Below are 13,671 nucleotides of genomic sequence, written 5' to 3'. Positions count from 1 at the left end.
CGTTTGCATCAGGATCCTTTTTTCTTATCAGCAGAACCAGTATTTTTGAGTTTGGAAAAAAATCTACTCACTGTCGACTGATAACAAGACACTGTAAGCAATATGACGGGAAGAACATCCTTCCTCACGTAAAGCAACAATAGCACTCTTTCTTCATGGCATCAACTGCACATAACTCGCCATCCTGACATGAGCAAGGAATGACTGCAACTCTTGCAGAGTGTGCTTACATTGATGTAATATTGATGCAATATTACGTCATCACCTACGCGTGTCAATCTTATCTAATGCAATCTGTAAGAAATATTGCCATATACTTACGTTATTCGGACAACAATTACAATTTTAAGGGGTGATTTCTTTGAATACCAGTGTGTGTGTATATATATATATATATGTGTGTGTGTGTGTGTGTGTGTGAGATTATATTTTCAGTGTGGCTAGTGGTCAGTAAGTAATATAATCAACCATAGGTCGAGATCATGGAATAGCAGTCATAAAATAATTCAATTTAAACCTACAAAAAACATAATATCAAAAATAATATATTAGAAGTACTTAATCTTGCAATTTTTTTTTTTTTTTTTTGGTAGTTGTTGGCACATCGGCTTCTGTGGCCACATTGCACTTCCCAAGGTTTTTTGCAGTACTTTGATCCAAGCCCGAGGTAGGATTCGAACCCGCAACCTTTGGGTTGCTAGGCAGGCACTTTACCGACCCGGCTAGCCCGGTCGGCATATAGCATGTGTTAGGTATAAAGAAACCAAGTTTTCGTATAAGCATGGAAGCCAGGTTAATCATAGTGTGTAAAGTACGTAATGCTAACATATATTTCATGGCTGACCCAACAGAGGCAGAGGGATAAGTAGTAAAAAATGACTAAAAGCCGATGGCAAATTATAACCTTAAAGGCTGAAATAAAGAGTTGGAACTTTGGACAGAGGATCAGGAAAAGTACTTGCTGTATAATCAAGCTGGAGTTGTGGAGATAGCCGTACGGTGTAGGCTAGTGTGCTGCAGTGGAGAAAAAGCAAGCTACGTGCTCGCGTCAATGACTATATAGTATGCAAAAGCAACCTCGGGCATTGGAATGCAGCAAGACACATGAGGTTGGCAGAGGAATTAAATGAAGCAGCATATCCCAGGATAGGGGAGCAGAAATAACTGGCAAAATATCGTAAAAAGACACTGAAATTTTGGCCAAAACAGAAAATATAGCATCTTGATATTGTTTTTGAAACCTAATCACACACAAGAAATAAAAGGAATGAATTCAGAACAACAAAAAGTAGTGTGAAGATGAGTGGAAATAGATGTGCTGGGGTAGTTTGGGATTGATAACCTGTTCCCGTAGTACCTTAAATGTAGTTCTGGGACTGTGCCTCATGTGTTTAAGTCAATAATGGTGAAGGAAGACCATATAAGCATTATTACCTTTATACCTAGTAATGTGATAATAAAAATTAACAAAATAATTAAGAGTAATGAAAAATACTCCTTTAGTAGCCAATCAGTGGACACAGGTTTTCCAGACCATGAGACACCAAAGAGGCTAAGTGGTATTGCCTATACATTATATATATATACACAGCCTGGATGTAGAGGGTGTCAGTTTGTTAATATAATCGCCATATCTAGGGGATAGTTAATTGTTTTTTTATACTTTAAAATTTGGAGTGCCTTGTTGATGTGATAGTGAAGGTAGATAGCCAGAAACTGATTGTCCAGTAGCTTGTTATATAGGGTTCTGATATTGTGTATTATCAGTCTGTTATTGCTACATATAGTTGCTATTCTGATGCATGTGAAAGAATAACATTTGCATGTGCTTTCTTTGAGATGTTAGAATGCCAGTGTGTAAAGTGGACAACACTGAAATTGAAGGCATCGCATTTGTTATAGATATTAATGGATATTTGTAAGCCATTAATATCAATATCCAGATCTAGGTAATTGGCTGTCTGGTGGTTGTTGGTTTTTCCAGTATCAGTTCTGGAGGATAATTATTGGCAAACTCTTGTATTAAGTTGGTGCAGTTTATTACCAGTAAGTCGTCTATGTATCTGAACAGGTATAGTTCGGTTGGTAATGAGGTTTGAACATAGTATAGATTAGCCAGGTTTTGGTTTTTTTTTTAGGAGCATTAGCAACTAAGGCATATTGCTCCGGGATATGCGGTGGTCATTCCCTGACCTTTCCGCATCCTCCGTATTTGGTGGTGACGGGCTCGAACCCCGGTCTAATCAAGAAGCATGTGCTACGCACTGCTGCTCCTTCCCACCTGGCTACGGAGGCGCAGAGTAGCCAGAACACAGCTAGCTGAACTGCCCATTGGGATTCCTTTGGTCTGTAAGTAAACTGTTTTTCCATCAGTCATGTAGTTGTTTGAAATGCAGAGGTTGGTCAGGCTGTTCCAATATGCTGGTTTGCAGTTTATAATGTGTCTGTGGCTGTTGTACAGTTTGTTGAGGACTGTCTTCAAGTTTGATAGGTCTATGCTGGTGAAAAGGCTGTTAAAATCATATACTACTGGATGCACTAAAATTTAATTTTATTAGATTTAATAATATAATAATAATACATATAATAATAATAATAATAATAATACACTAAAATTTAATTTTATTAGATTTTAGTACATCTATTGCAGGCTGATTATTGTAAATAATTCTGCTACTGGGTAAGGTATTTAAGATGGGCTTCAGAAGTAGCGCTAAAGTTTTACCAGGTTTGTGTGCATAGCTAAACTTTCATGAGGTAATGAATCTAAAACCTAATGGATTTTTGTGGAATTTAGGTATAAAATAATGTAGGGAAAGTTATAATTGCAATTATAATTTTCCCTACATTTATTGCAATTATTGTTATAATTGCATAAATTGCAATTTAACTAAGTTATAACTGCAATTATAACTTTCCCAGCTTCCATGCTTAAACAAAAACTTGGTTTCTTTAAACCAACCACATGCTAAGTATATTTCATGTTAGAAACATGAGGCCTTACTTCTTGGCTTTGATAGCTGGCCCTCAAGAAAGAATTATCGAAATTGCAACATTAAGTGCTATAAATATATTATTTTTGATATTATGTTTTTACCTTTATTTTTGCAGGTTCAAATTAAATTATTTTATGACTGCTATTCCATGATCTCAACTTACGGCTGATAATACTATCTACTGACCACTAGTCACATTTTATTTATGGTGACTGGGTGCATTCTACTCTACATAGCATTAGCATTAGTAGAGGCACATGATGCAAGAAAGTAAGCTTATGCAGCATCAGCCAAAAAAAAAAAAAAAAGGAAAAAAAAACTCCCATTTCACCCCTCCATTCGTTCCATATACCTGTCCAGCCCAGACTTAAATTTATTTGCTATCAACTTCCACAACAAAAGATGGAAGTCTGTTCCACCAACCAACTACCCGCTGGCTAAAGGCAAACTTCCGCACATCTATCCTACATCTGTCTTTCCTCAATGTGAATTTATGCCCTCTCAGATGATTATTCTGATCAAGAGGAAAAATCCCATCTGCATTGAGCATGCTCAAACCATTCGACTTTGTACACCTAAATCAATCACCTCGCAGGTGCCTAGTCTCCAGACACTGTAATTTGCAAAATTTAAGCCTTTCTTCATAAGAACAACCCTTTGTTCCATTCACTCATCTTGTTGCCCTTCTCTGTACTCATTCCAACAGTTCTACATCCTTCTTAAAATGAGGTCTCCAGACCTGTATACAGTACTCAAGGTGTGGCCTAACCATTGCCTTATACAAGGGGATAATCACCTCCTTATCCCTGCTAGTAAAATTCCTGTACATCACTGACAAGACACCACGAGCTACTCTTGCAGACCGTCTACACTGCTCAGAAAACTTCATATCTGCCTACACAATTACCCCCCAGGTCCTTTTCGTTCTCTACCACTGTCAGTGTAGTACCACAGAGTTGATGTTACTGGGATTACTACTTCCCATTGCAATTTAACTAAGTTATAACTGCAATTATAACTTTCCCTGCTTCCATGCTTACACAAAAACATGGTTTCTTTAAACCTACCACGTGCTACGAATATGTAGCACTTTATACTTGTCAATGTTAAACTTCATTTGCCACCTCTCAGCCCATCTGCTCAACATTTCTAAATCCTGTTGCAGCCTGTTGTTGTCATTAGTGTCCTTAACAATCCTGCCAACCTTTGTATCACCTGCAAATTTGGACATTAAGCTTGATATACCATCACCAATATCATTTATAAATACAGAAAACAAACAATGGACCCAACACTGAACCCTGAGGGACTCAAATAATAACATTAGTCCACGATGAACAGTGACCATTGATTACCACTCTCTGTCTTCTCCCACTCAACCATCCCTTTATCCATAGCAGCAATTTGCCTTCAATGCCACATTGCTCCAATTTGTTCAGCAGTCTTCCATGTGCAACAGTATCAAAAGCCTTTCTAAGATCCAAATATATGATATCAAAGTTATTCCCTGGATCCAATTCCTTTGTAACCACATCATAGTATCCAATCAAATCGATCAGGCAAGACTTTCCCTTAACAAAACCATGCTGTGTCCGAGCTATAACTGAAGTCTTGTCTAGATGATCCTGCAGTGCTTCTTTTAACCAGTGCCTCCATTAATTTTCCTGGAAGAGAAGTTAAACTAACAGGTCTATAATTACTTGTGTTGCCCTTTGATCCTCCTTTGTGAATTGGGGTCGCATTTGCACATCTCCAGTCTATGGGTACCTCCCCTGAGTCCAAAGAAGCTCTCATAATTATGGCTAAGGGTTTGCTTACTTCCTTTGCTGCCTCCTTTAATATAACTGGATAGATCCCATCGACCCCAGGTGCCTTTTTTATGTTTATCTTCGACAATTTCTCCTCCACTTTCCTCTCAGTTATTACAAAATCATCTAGCTCACTGCCAGAGTTCAATTCACCTCTGGCATTCACCTCCCTAAATAACTCCTCATGTGTGAATGTAGATGCAAAATACTCATTTAGTTTGTTAGCCACCTGAGCAGGATCATCAACAGTTGAACCATCAATATCCAGTGGACCAATCTGATTCATCCCATTTCCTTCTAGAGTTTACATAGGTAAAGAACTCTTTGCATCCTTTGCCAAAGAATTTCTCATAATCTGCCTTTGCTTACCTAATCTCCTTTGTGACTTGGCTACAGACCAGCTTATATCTATCATAAGCTTCCATATCACCCATTAATTTATATGTATCTCATGCATTTTTCTTCTCTGCCGTATGTTAACAGGAGAGACTGCTTCTACAGGGATGGGATACACTTAAATAGAAAGGGTGCAAGAATGTTTGCTGATGCTATCGAGGCAATGTTAGGTGGGTCGGAAAACTGCTAGATTGGGGGGATACAAGGACTAATAGATTAACAGTAGCCACTGGCAGAGGTGAAAGTGATTCTTGCACTGCTTCTATTGGAATGAGCCGCAGCCTGGAAAATAAGATGCAGGATATTTCAGAGACTGCTGGGAATCATTGGGGTACAAGTAAACACATGGGTTGTGTTAGGGTAGCTAAGAAAAAGAACAGGTGCATGTATACTTGTGTGTACACCAATGCTAGGAGTTTAGTAAATAAATTTGATGAATTTGTGGTATTGCTCAAAACATCAAAGGCAGATATTGTGGGGATTTCAGAGACGTGGTGTCACACAGATATAAGAAATGCAGAACTGGAATTTGGGGAGTACAATGTCGACAGAAAGGATAGACAGGATAGGAAGGGAGGAGGGGTTATGCTATTAGTTAAAAAACACATAAAATCCAAGGAAGTGAAGCCAGTCGACATCGCTGGACAGTGCAGTGTCGAGTCAGTTTGGTGTGACATAAGCATTGGGAGATCAAAATTGTGAGTAGGAGTGTGCTATAGGCCTAATGACTCTGATGAGTATAATAAGAAACTGTTCGGAGAAATAGAGTGGGCCAGTAAATCAGAGAGTCTTATAATAGGGGATTTTAATTTCCCAGATATTGACTGGAATTTGGGGGCTGGTCACTCACACAGTAGCAAGGCTTTTGTGGATTTATTGGATGATTGTTTTCTACATCAGCATGTTCGGGAGGCAACTAGAGGGAGTAATACTCTTGATTTGATTATCAGTAGTGATTCTTCATGCATTAAGAATCTGCAGATAAATGAACCACTTGGTGGCAGTGATCACAGTGTGCTGAAGTGGGAGTTACTCAAAGAGGTAACTACCATTAGGGGTAAAGGGAAGGGGTATTGCTTTCGTAAAGGCGACTACAATGGACTGAGACAGTATTTAAATTCTATACAGTGGGATCAACTGATGATATTGCCAACAGCAAATTCAAAATGGGAAGCATTCAAAGAACTTATCGTGGAAGCTACTAGGCTTTACATACCAACTAAGAAATATTGTTCAAGGTTTAGGCCTAAATGGTTGTCAGATGAACTAATGAGGCATATGGCAGAGAAGAAAAATGCATGGGATACATACAAATTAACACGTGACACGGACGCCTATGATAGATACAAGTTGATCTGTAACCAAGTTACAAAGGAGGTTAGGCAGGCGAAGGCAGATTACGAGAGATCCTTGGCAAGGGATGCGAAGAAAAACAGCAAAGAGTTCTTTACTTATGTAAACTCTAGAAGGAAGGGGATGAATCAGATTGGTCCACTTGAGATCGATGGGTCAACTGTTGATGACCCTGCTCGGGTAGCTAACAAACTAAATGAATATTTTGCATCGACATTCACACATGAGGAGTTATTCAGCGAGGGGAATGCCAGAGGTGTATTCAACTCTAGCAGTAAGCTAGAGAATCTTGTAATAACTGAGAGCAAAGTGGAGGAGAAATTGTTGAAGATAAACACAAGAAAGGCACCTGGGGTGGATGGGATCTATCCAGTTATATTAAAGGAGGCAGCAAAGGAGGTAAGCAAACCCTTAGCCATAATTATGAGAGCTTCCTTGGACTCAGGGGAGGTACCCATTGACTGGAGATGTGCAAATGTGACCCCAATTCACAAAGGGGGATCAAAGGCTGACACAAGTAATTATAGACCTGTGAATTTAACTTCTGTTCCCGGAAAATTAATGGAGGCACTGGTGAAAGAAGCACTGCAGGATCATCTAGACAAGACTTCAGTTATAGCTAGGACACAGCATGGTTTTGTTAAGGGGAAGTCTTGCCTGACCAATTTGATTGGATACTATGATGCAGTCACAAAAGAACTGGATGCAGGGAATAACTTTGATATTATATACTTGGATCTTAGAAAGGCTTTTGATACTGTTGCACATGGAAGACTGCTGCACAAATTGGAGCAGTGTGGCATTGGAGGCAAGTTGCTGCTATGGATAAAGGGGTGGTTGAGGGGGAGAAGACAGAGAGTGGTAATCAATGGACACTGCTCATCGTGGACTAATGTTATTAGTGGAGTCCCTCAGGGTTCAGGGTTCAGTATTGGGGCCTTTATTGTTTTCTGTATTTATAAATGATATTGATGATGGTATATCAGGCTTAATGTCCAAGTTTGCAGACGATACGAAGGTTGGCAGGGTTGTCAAGGACACTACTGACACTATGCTGCTGCAACAGGATTTGGAAAGGTTGAGCAGATGGGCTTCGAGGTGGCAAATGAAGTTTAACATTGACAAATGTAAAGTACTACATATGGGAAACAGCAACCCCAGAGCAACGTATCAACTCTGTGGTACTACACTGACAGTGGTAGAGAATGAAAGGGACCTGAGGGTGGTGGTGCAGGCAGATATGAAGTTCTCTGAGCAGTGCAGACGAGCTGCAAGAGTAGCTCATGGTGTATTGTCAATGATATATAGGAATGTTTCTAGCAGGGATAAGGAGGTGATTATTCCCTTGTATAAGGCAATGGTCAGGCCACACCTAGAGTACTGTATACAGGCCTGGAGGCCTCATTTCAGGAAGGATGTAGAGCTGCTGGAACGAGTACAGAGAAGGGCAACTAGATTGGTGAATGGGACAAAGGGGTTCTCTTACGAAGAAAGGCTTAAGTTTTGCAAATTACAGTGTCTGGAAACTAGGCACCAGCGGGGTGATCTGATAGAGGTGTACAAAGCCTTGAATGGTTTGAGCATGCTCAATGCTGATGGGATTCTTCCTCTAGCTCAGAAAAATCACCTGAGAGGGCATAAATTCAAATTGAGGAAAGACAGATGTAGGATAGATGTGCGGAAATTTGCCTTTAGCCAGCGGGTGGTTGGTGGGTGGAACAGACTTCCATCCCTTGTCGTGGAAGTTGATAGCCTAAATAAGTTTAAGGCTCAGCTGGACAGGTATTTCGAACGAACAGAGGGGTGAAGTGGAAGTGGTTATTTTTATTTATTTATGTTACTTTTTTTTTTTTTTTTTTTTTGGCTGATGCTGCATAAGCTTGCTTTCTTGCATCAAATGCCTCTACTAATGCTAATGCGTCATTAATTCATTTGACAAAGGATGGTTAAGTGGGAGAAGACAGAGGGTGGTAATCAATGGGTGCTGCTCTTTGTGGACTAATGTTATTAGTCCACGAAGAGCACAGGGTTCGGTGTTGGGTCCACTGTTGTTTTGTATATTTATCAATGATATTGATGAAGGTATATCAGGCTTAATGTCGAAGTTTGCAGATGATACAAAGGTTGGCAGGGTTGTTAATGACAGTAATGGCAGTGTGCTACTGCAACAGGATCTAGATAATTTGGGCAGATGGGCTAAGAAGTGGCAACTGAAGTTTAACCTTGACAAATGCAAAGTACTGCATATGGGTAGAAGTAACCCCAGAGAAACGTACCAACTGTGTGGTACTACACTTAAGGTGGTAGAAAATGAAAAAGACCTGGGAGTAATTGTGCAGGCAGATATGAAGTTTTCTGAGCAATGCAGTCAGGCTGCCAGGGCAGGTCATGTGGTTTTGTCAATGATATATAGGAATTTTGCTAGCAGGGAAAAGGAGGTGATACGAAGACTTCTGTATAAGGCAATGGTCAGGCCACGCCTTGAGTACTGTGTACAGGTCTGGAGGCCTCATTTTAGGAAGGATGTAGATTTACTTGAGGGTGTACAGAGAAGGGCAACAAGATTGGTGAGGGTAATGAAGGGATCCTCTTACCAAGAGAGGCTTAAGTTCTGCAAATTGCAGTGGCTGGAGACTAGTCATCTGCACGATGATCTGATTGAGGTGTATAAGGCCTTGAATGAGTTGAGCACGCTGAATTCTGATGGGATCCTTCCACTTGTTCAGATTACGAACCTAAGGGGACATAAATTAAAATTAAGAAAAGACAGATGTAGAATAGATGTGCGGAAATTTGCCTTTAGCCAGCGGGTGGTTAACTGCTGGAAGAAACTTCCATCTGTCGTTGTGGAAGTTGATAGGTTGAATAAATTTCAGGAGGAACTGGACAGACATTTGGAAGGAATGGTGTGATTTTTTTTTTTTTTTTTTTTGGCTGATGCTGCATAAGCTCATACACATGCTTTCTTGCATCACATGCCACTACTACTACTACTACTACTACTACATCCATTTAGGCCTAAATAGTAGTAACTCAGGTCTATAATCATTCAAATATTCCTCTTATTGTCCATTTATACATTATATAAACAATGCTGATAGCATCCTTGCTCTTTCTTGGATGATACACAGAAGAGGACAAAACTTTAATTGAAAAAAGATAGCTGCAGGATTATGCCAGAGTAACTGATTGCTGGAATAAACTTCCATCAGGTGTTGGGAACAGACAGTTTGAATAAATTTCAAGGATAGAAGGGATGAGCAAACAAAATAGGTGGCTTTTTTTTCTTTTTTTTTTTTCTTCTTTCTTTTGGGCCAATGCTGTATAATATGCCACTACTAATACCACTACACAGCCCAGTTTCAACAATTACAGTTCAAGACATATCTGAGAGGTAAAACTGTTGCTAATTTAAATTACTTTAGCAAAGTGAAAAAAGCTGACAGCAAAGTGAAATGCTTCACATGTTATCATGAAGAAATCAAAATTTTCTCTAATTTTTATCAAAAATGAAACGCTGGCCAAGTGTTGTGTCATACTCAGTTTTCTGGATCCCAAAACTGTAAAGTACCTTAAATGCAATTTATCAGTTATAAATTTGTATTCGGTTTTGAACCTGGGATCCCATTAAGTCGAGTGTTTTGGGCCGGGAAAAAAAAAAGGAGAAAAAAAAAGGTGTTAGGAGTGTCGTAAACCAACATCAATGGGTCCATCTTGCCCTTCTAAGCGGTAATCCAAGTCACATACACGATTTCAGGGGGCCATGATGACCCTATAATCACAAGCCCCCTCCTCAAAGCCCATCTACAGAGTTGCGTCCGATATTTTTTACCGTTCTATTTTATTTAATATTTTCAAATGTAACACATTTGAAACTATTATTAATTATTCAACACAAATTAAGCATCATATTAACTGATTGATTGATTGATTTGGTAGTTGTTGGCGCATCGGCTTCTGTGGCCATATTGCACCTGCCAAGGTTTTTTGCAGTACTTTGATCCAAGCCCGAGGCGGGAATCGAACCCGCGACCTTTGGGTTGCCGGGCAGGTACTTTACCCACTCGGCTAGCCCGGTCGGCCATCATATTAACTATTAAGGATAGTTATACAGTTAATTACAGTCTGCTGTTCCAATAGTAAAACTAAGTGACAGTACAAAACGATTCGGTAAAAGTAAAACAAAAAAGTCAGAAAAAAACTTTTCGTGTTAAAAATGTAGTTTTCCTCAATTCCTCCAGAAACAAGTTTTCTAAACACATACAGACCTGCGCGCATCTTAACAAAATATATTTTAACCCTAAATTTCCACATCAACGGAATTAATCCTCCCTTACCAGGTTAGTCTCCTTACTGTTGGCCAACTTCCATACACATTAAAATGCGCCTTCTTTTTTCCTTTTTCCCTCCCTTTTGATTCTCTGTTTACAATAAACAACGCACATGCACACCAGAAAGTTACGCAATCTGATAATTACTGCCTACAGTTGGCTGCAAATATAACCTTGAAAAATCAGAGCGAGTTTGTTTCCGGAAACATCAATTAATCGAACAAAAAAAAAACCATTCGTGACAAGATTAACGAACAGCATAATTCTAACCACCTATAACATCCTTCGACAAATATCAAATACAGACAAACATGGTCTCCTATTAACGCATGGCAACTAAAAAAAAATTAATTCAATATTACACAAGCTTCGTGAACAAACAGGCAACAGCGAACGTGTTAAAAAACAATCTGAAAATCTCCTCTAGATTAACTCAGCGCGCCATTCCGACAACGACACTGCATTTAAAAAAAAAAAAAAAGGATAAAGAGATAATTTCTGGGAAATTCCCGTTGACCACCAGAAGGCAGGCACAAAGATGAGCCACAAATTAGGAAATTTTATTGATTTTCTATGTTTGATCAATTAGATCAGTGCAGAATTAAAGCACGGGATAGCAGGGCCCTTACCCGCAGTGACATTCTTTAAGGGGCGCCAAAAATAGAAGAACAAGGAGGCAAAAAATATATATATCCTTATGAAAGGGCGCAGAAAAATCAATCTGCCTGGGGCGCTGAAATACCTTGGTCCAGCTTATTACTAGGTACAATTTTATTGTGATTTTCCAGATAATCGATTTTCTGTAGTAGTAGTAGTACTAGTGGCATGTGATGCAAGAAAACAAGTGTATTTGCTTATACAGCATCAGCCAAAAAAAAAAAAAAAAAAATTTCACACAACGTTTCCCCTCTAAATTTTTGTCCAGTTGCTCCTTAAATTTATTTAACTTATCAACTTCCACAACGACAGATGGAAGTTTGTTACAGCAATTAACCACCCCACCAGCTGGCTAAAGACAAATTTCCACACATCTATTCTACATTTCTTCATTTCTCCTGTAGAAGAAATGTTAATTTATACTGCACCGCCATTTGCTAATAAAACTAATAAATGTTTTGAAGTAATCAGGATCGGATTTTCAATGCATGGAATCCAGTAATCATATTAAAAGCCTACGTATCTGGGTCCCATTTTTTAGTTAGTTTCATTAATTAACCATAAAAATCAAACAATATAATCTTAAAAATATATATTCAAAGCGCAAAATTCCGTTATTACCTTTTCCATTTGATATCAATGGATGGCTAAATCAACTGTCAACTAAATCAACAAAATATACTTGGATCTTAGAAAGGCTTTTGATACTGTTGCACATGGAAGACTGCTGCACAAATTGGAGCAGTGTGGCATTGGAGGCAAGTTGCTGCTATGGATAAAGGGGTGGTTGAGGGGGAGAAGACAGAGAATGGTAATCAATGGACACTGCTCATCGTGGACTAATGTTATTAGTGGAGTCCCTCAGGGTTCAGTATTGGGGCCTTTATTGTTTTCTGTATTTATAAATGATATTGATGATGGTATATCAGGCTTAATGTCCAAGTTTGCAGACGATACGAAGGGTTGGCAGGGTTGTCAAGGACACTACTGACACTATGCTGCTGCAACAGGATTTGGAAAGGTTGAGCAGATGGGCTTCGAGGTGGCAAATGAAGTTTAACATTGACAAATGTAAAGTACTACATATGGGAAACAGCAACCCCAGAGCAACGTATCAACTCTGTGGTACTACACTGACAGTGGTAGAGAATGAAAGGGACCTGGGGGTGGTGGTGCAGGCAGATATGAAGTTCTCTGAGCAGTGCAGACGAGCTGCAAGAGTAGCCCATGGTGTATTGTCAATGATATATAGGAATTTTTCTAGCAGGGATAAGGAGGTGATTATTCCCTTGTATAAGGCAATGGTCAGGCCACACCTAGAGTACTGTATACAGGCCTGGAGGCCTCATTTCAGGAAGGATGTAGAGCTGCTGGAACGAGTACAGAGAAGGGCAACTAGATTGGTGAATGGGACAAAGGGGTTCTCTTACGAAGAAAGGCTTAAGTTTTGCAAATTACAGTGTCTGGAAACTAGGCACCAGCGGGGTGATCTGATAGAGGTGTACAAAGCCTTGAATGGTTTGAGCATGCTCAATGCTGATGGGATTCTTCCTCTAGCTCAGAAAAATCACCTGAGAGGGCATAAATTCAAATTGAGGAAAGACAGATGTAGGATAGATGTGCGGAAATTTGCCTTTAGCCAGCGGGTGGTTGGTGGGTGGAACAGACTTCCATCCCTTGTTGTGGAAGTTGATAGCCTAAATAAGTTTAAGGCTCAGCTGGACAGGTATTTCGAACGAACAGAGGGGTGAAGTGGAAGTGGTTATTTTTATTTATTTATGTTACTTTTTTTTTTTTTTTTTTTTTTTTTGGCTGATGCTGCATAAGCTTGCTTTCTTGCATCAAATGCCTCTACTAATGCTAATGCTAATGCTAATGCTAACTGTCAAGCCACAGCAAATGGTCAGACAATGGTATGTTCCCCCTTTATTTTTAGAAAAAAGAGTGTTATCATTTCACTGTTATCACTCCACTTAGTGCTAAAATTATAAATTATATTAAATACAATTTCTGCACATCTATTCTACAACTGTCTTTCCTCAGTTTGAATCTATGCCCCCCACTCAGGTTCTTAATCTGAGCAAGAGGAAGAATCCCATCAGCATTGAGCATGCTCAACCTGTTCACGGG

General features: G+C 39.4%; 1 protein-coding gene across 1 annotated transcript in view; it reads right to left on the bottom strand.

The window, feature by feature from the left end:
• The window catches only part of LOC150077941 (adipose-secreted signaling protein), a 69,443-nt gene extending 58,116 nt beyond the window's left edge, over positions 1-11,327 (bottom strand). The window contains exon 1 of the mRNA XM_090384857.1: positions 10,891-11,327. The gene's annotated coding sequence lies outside the window, so the exon portion shown is untranslated. The remainder of the gene's footprint in view (positions 1-10,890) is intronic.
• Between the last annotated feature and the right edge of the window lie 2,344 nt (positions 11,328-13,671).

The sequence above is a fragment of the Mastigoproctus giganteus genome, chromosome 11 (genome assembly GCF_048544385.1).
Source record: "Mastigoproctus giganteus isolate SK-2022 chromosome 11, ASM4854438v1, whole genome shotgun sequence".
Classification (NCBI taxonomy): domain Eukaryota; kingdom Metazoa; phylum Arthropoda; class Arachnida; order Uropygi; family Thelyphonidae; genus Mastigoproctus; species Mastigoproctus giganteus.
The sequence above is the reverse complement of the archived record's forward strand: the minus strand, read 5'-3'. Positions and strand labels throughout refer to the sequence as shown.